This window comes from Topomyia yanbarensis, chromosome 2, assembly GCF_030247195.1.
Source record: "Topomyia yanbarensis strain Yona2022 chromosome 2, ASM3024719v1, whole genome shotgun sequence".
NCBI lineage: Eukaryota > Metazoa > Arthropoda > Insecta > Diptera > Culicidae > Topomyia > Topomyia yanbarensis.
The window spans coordinates 308436920-308443017 of NC_080671.1; the positions used below are offsets into that span (position 1 = coordinate 308436920).

General features: G+C 37.7%; 1 protein-coding gene across 3 annotated transcripts in view; it reads right to left on the reverse strand.

The window, feature by feature from the left end:
* The window catches only part of LOC131683518 (uncharacterized), a 484216-nt gene that overhangs the window by 45187 nt on the left and 432931 nt on the right, over window positions 1–6098 (reverse strand). The gene's annotated exons all lie outside the window — the stretch shown is intronic.

Genomic DNA, 6098 nt, shown 5'->3' on the forward strand with positions numbered 1-6098 from the left:
AGGTCATAGAACCCATACGTTGTTCCGGTCGTTCATCATTCTGTGAAACCATGGAATCAAAATAATAAAAAAACAAAACAAAGTATCAAGTGCAAAATAGTGCAGTCAACAACACACATACAACAGGTTCATCATATCCTTGGTTAGTGAAATTAGTCATCAATGTTCAGTCCAATCATCGAACCATAATTGCGTTCCTTAAGGAAAACCGAAAACGGGAAAAGTCGTACAATAGAAAACCAATATTACGAAAATTTCGCTGAGAACTCAAAAACCACATAGCTCAATCAAATATGTCAATAAAATATGGCGAGAGTTTCCAATCTAATTAACGCCCATTCAAACTTCGCAATCCAGAAGAAAGGAATCAACCAAAAAGAAAAGATTACAAATTAAAACTCTCAATACTATTGATTAAATTATTCATTATTCAACAATCGATGCGCCATATCCAGAATAAAAGTGAAAATATTCATTCAGCTGAATGTGTTTAAACTAAAGAATAAACAGGACAACAGTTCACAAATAAAACAGAGGCCATTCTAATGCAGTGTACTTTAATTTTCACAGTCTTGAATGATTTAACTATATATAAATTTATATACCATTATGCTAAATAAAGACTACCATTCGTCCGTTTTGGTTTTGTATAAAATATCAAATTTCTGTAAAATTAACTTTTTTGGTAGCAAAACTTTTTTACAATTATTACAGAGTATTATATAGAAATTTATATATTTTTACTATCAATAAAATCCACTCAGTAGTCTAACAGTAACAGAGCTTCAATTAATAAATCAAAAACATGTCCAAGGAAAATGCTTTCAATACAAAAAAATCAGTTTTGATGCTGCACTAGACAAACATAAAAACTTACTCATCCATGTTCGTTCTGTCTAAATTATCGCCATCAGCAAGGAACATAACCGAAATGAAGTATGAATAAATAACCTAGTATGCAACATCGAGTGATGGGTGAAAATTAAAGGATGCAAAATAGTTTGGGTGGAGATGTTACGGGCTGTGAACACAAAAACTGCACCAACAAAGAAAGGAAGGGATCGGAAAGTCGTCCGGAAGAGGTAACACGGGTGAATGTGCGAGTAGATACGATACTTCGCATTCGAACACTAATGTGCATGGTCACTATTACGAATCGTATTTTTGTAACGTTCTTTTCTATTTATATCTAGTTGACAGAATATCGTCGTCAGCACCAGGTATTTTAGATGCCCGTGCATATGTACATTTATGGCTGAATTTGTTGTTCTTTTCTATTGAAGTTTAAAATGTTATCGTAAGCTAAGGGATCGCTATGAAAATTAAATTTTCGGAATCAGTCACCGATGCGTTGCATTGCTCGTTCCACTTTGCTGCTTTATCGAGAGGTTGAGAATCAAAATTTCATTATCAAACTGTTGAGGATCAAAATTTGCATTCTTGATTGATAATTGTATCAATATTCAAGTTCTCGAAACATGCTGAAAGAAAGAGACTGATGTGAAATTTTAACTTAATTCCAAACGTTCCTAATGACCGCGCATGGCATGTATGCACTTCAGAGAAAATCAACAGAAGAATAAATAATGCTCTTTACCATTTTCATGCAAACCACCGATCCTCATTACGTTTTTTGTGGTTCCCATATCGTCACTGTTGTGCTATCTTATGACAAACGCCATTTTTGGGTTGCCTGAGTTAGATAAGTATAAGTACAAAGTTATGTACTGCCGTTTTCAGAATTTTACATTCTGTTTGTACACTGAGATATAGTAAAACACGATTGTGATAAGCACCAATTTGTCGATTTTCATAGTTTTAGAAAGAATATCTTGACTATTATAAATATTGGAAACATTTCGGAGATTACTAAATATGCTTCTATTTTCTGTCTATCTATGCAAAGTTCGGTTAGCTAGATTGAGAGTATTTACATATTCAATCACAAATGGGGAGTCACAAGTGTTTTACCAGAAAATCAGGAAGGGACGTTATTATGTCAATAAGGTTGATTGAACGAAATTATGGCTGAAAAGTGTCTTTACTGTGCAGGTAGGCTGCATGATATCTCGGCCTGTCTCGCCTACAAACTACGCGGGGATAAACTAAAACGGTCCCTTTCCAAGCGTTCTTTCGCAGAAATGTTAAAGAAAGCTATGCCACCATCTTGATCAAACCGCTATACTCTCTTGCCTCCTAATGAAGGCGTGGCTGATGATCCACAAGAGGGTACATCTACTAGGGCGCCTAGAATACCACAATAGAACTAAATACTGGTCGCAGTGGTTCGTCTCCTAGAAAAAAACAGTGCCTAGAAGCTAAGGAAAATTTCCTCTCCTAAACTTCCTTGTAAAGGCCAGAAGGTGCTTCTTGACGGGACTCTGAAAGTGACATCTCTTGGAAATGTTACAACCAAACCGAAACAAGAAGCTCCTGGTCTCGGAGGATTAAGCTCAGAGAATGAGTTCCCAGCACTTCTCGGAACTTCAAAAAACTCCAAGTGTTCATTTGTTTCAGTTCGAGAATAATCACAGCACTGGAATTACCAAATTCGCGGACATTGTGGACTGGACAATAAAGACTTTCAATATAACTGATCCTATTAAAAGTCTGTTGTTAGCTCTTCTACTTACAGTAAGAACATTTTTGAAGCAGTTGACTACGAAATTGCCCCTCCTTTCAGAAATTATATCCTTCGGTGGCTAGTTCATCGAACGAGATCGCGGATTTGATCACTGTTCTACAGTGGAATTGGAGGGGTATCATCCTGATAATCGATTCCTTCAAAATTTTAATAAATAGTTTGAGTTGCGATGCATTCGCTTTATGTGAAACTTTGTTAACTTCTGATATAAATTCAAACTTCCTCGATGTTAATATAACTCACTTGGATCGAGACACCCCTTACGGAGGAGAACTCTCGGGATCAAAAAGTGCTATTTCTTCTACTGAATTAACCTTCCCTCGATAACAGCATTGAAATTGTCGCTTGTCAACTAACAAGCAAAGACCTTTGTCTTCTTTGCATAGCTTCCATATATATATACCCCCTGAAATCGCGGTTGGGCACCAACGGCTACATGACCCTGCTTGCACCGCGACTAGTGTTAGGATGTAATCGTACGAAGTAGTGTTGCTATTTCCGATAGGTTGCTCGAATAAGCCCGTATCACACTATGATATTCTCATACCACACACGCTAGAACTATCATCAGTACGCGATGTTAAAAATGCGAATCAGGAGTTTAATGAAAGCCAAGAAACGTGGTTACTGGCGCCGGTTCGTTGATGGATTAACGCGAGAAACAGCGATGAGCTCTCTTTGGGGTACGGCCCGACGTATGCGAAACCGAAATTCTACTAACGAGAGCGTGGAATACTCAAACCGTTGCATATTCAATTTCACCTAGAAAATTTGTCCAGATCCCTGCCCAGCATAGGAGCTCTACCGCGCCGCGTCTCCTCACGATAACGCGAACGAAACACCTTTTCCAATGGTGAAGTTCTCACTTGTTCTCTTGTCGTGTAACAATAAAGCTCCAGGGCCGGACAGAATCAAATTCGACTTGTTGAAGAATGTGCCAGACTCTGCTGAAAGCCGCTTGTTGGGCTTACTTAATAATTTTTGTGAGTGTAATATTGCCCCACACAATTGGAGACAAGTGAGAGTCATCGCCAATCAAAAACCAGGATAACCAGCCTCCGATCACAACTCGTATCGACCGATTGCAATGCTCTCCTTATTCGGAAGCTGTTCGAGAAAATGATCCTGTTCCGTATCGACAATTGGGTCGAAGCAAATAGCTTTCTGTCAGATACACACTTCAGCTTCCACAAAGACAAAGGGACGAACGATTGTCTTGCGTTGCACTCAACCGAAATTCAAATGGCCTATGCTAGCAAAGAGCAGATGGTTCAGTGTTCCTAGATATTAGGGGTATTTGATTCAGTTTCTATCAACATTCTTTTAGAGAAGCTGAACCAAAATTGTTTTTCAGCACGGAAAACCGATTCATCACAATTTCAACTAAAAAATTAGTTGAGTTTTTGGTGTCGGCTAGTTAATATTTAGGCGAACTAAGTTTTTGTAGAAAACAATAATCCAATGCTGTTGTTTTGATGCTGTCAGTTTCAGTCTGGACACGAACTTACCTGAGCGAAAGCTTGAAACGCTTGTCTCAGCTTGTAACGCTTGTTTTAGTCCAGACACAATTCCGTATGCCGTTATACTACCATTTCAGCCAACACACAAACGACTGGGATTCAACTAATCTCATTGTTGAATTAAACTGCTACATCATAAAATACAACATAGGATATTTCAAACGTTTTGTTTCACCGACCGATGGACGAAGGTAGGGAATTAGATTGTGGAAATACTCCGTATGCCAGTAATTCACACGTAAATATAATTTAGAGTTATGTTTCTCATAATGTTATCTTTTTTATGAACTGCTCTCTTAAATGAGACGAAATAGCCAAAGGCATTTGAGAATTATTGGTTGATAATTTCAATTTCATATGAAAGGTATAATTTTTATTTCTTTTCTATTTAGTTAGCCAGCAGTTTGGAATCTCAAAAGATGAAAAATAATTATCATATTGTATATTACATTTGTTAATAATTGAAATTTGACTATATAATGGACTTAATCCGAAATGAAATGATTTTGACAATTTTCGACAATACTTTCAACTTTCAGTATACATGTATTGAAAAGAAATGTCATTCAAAATCTTTCCTGTATTGAAATGTTTTTTAAAGAAAAACTAGGTAAAACCAAAATGAGGTCAGTTGAATTTCTGTTGTTTGTGTACTGATCCCGGTAGTTGCGTCCTGGCTGCAAACTGAGTTTCCAAACTGAGACAACTACCTACCAGCATAACCGTTATGGCCAGCGTATATGAACATAGTAGCTATCGCTACCTTGATGCATTTCAGTAAGGTGTGCATCTTGGCTGTCATCTCGTATGATGTGCGTCTTGAATCAATATCAATAATAGTTTTCAATATCTATTATTTGAGAATCTTGCAAAATTAAGGGAAAATTTAGCTACGTTTTTCATTTTTCTGTTGAAATCAACTAATTAGGAAAACAAGAATTTGTTTTGTTATTTTCTTCATCAAATGGTTTTCAGTGAGCGAATTTAATCAATTGTTAATTAAACTTGTTGTCGGAAATGCTATGCATTTTGGATGTTGATTTATCGACATCACGAATTAGCTACATGGGCCTTGCCCAGCGCTCATGTCTTTGCCCCATTTTATACAATTTCTATGTCAACAACATTGATTAATGTCTTGATAATTCTTGTACGTTAAGGCATCTTGCAGGCGACGGCGTGGTTTCTGTTGCGGGACCCAAAGCTTTTGATTTACAAGGACCATTACAGAATACCTTGGACAATTTGTCTGCTTGGACTATTAAGCTGACTTTCGAGTCCTCCACGGAGAAAATTGAGCTTGTTGTATTTTCTGGGAAGCGTGAACCAGCACAGCCTCAATTAATGGGTCAAACTATCGCTCAAGTCTTCACTGTAAAATATCTTGGGGTCTAGTTCGACTCGAAAGGTACTTGGGGATGCCACGTCAGGTATCTAAAACAGAAGTGCCAACAAAGGATCAACTTTCCTCATACAATAACCGGAACATGGTGGGATACCCACCCAGAAGACCTAATTAGGTTGTATCAAACAATAATTCTGTTGGTAATGGAATACGAATGCTTCTGCTCTCGCTCCGCTGCGAACATACATTTAATCAAACTCGAAAGAATTCGGTATCGTTGTTTGCGTATTGTCTTAGGGTGCATGCAGTCGACCCATCTCGAAATCTTGTCGTTCACCCGCTGAAAAATCGATTTCGGGAATTTTCATATCGATTGCTCATTCGATGCGATATCTTGAACCCACTGGTGATTGAAAATTTGGAAAGGCTTATTGAGCGTAATTCTCAGACCCGTTTCATGTCCCTGTACTTTGACTACATGGCGCAGAATATTAATCCTTCTTCTTACAATTACAACTGTGACCGTTTCTTATGGGGTTTTCGATTGATTGACACCGGTGTAGTGGAGTGCACTGAAACTGCACCGTTT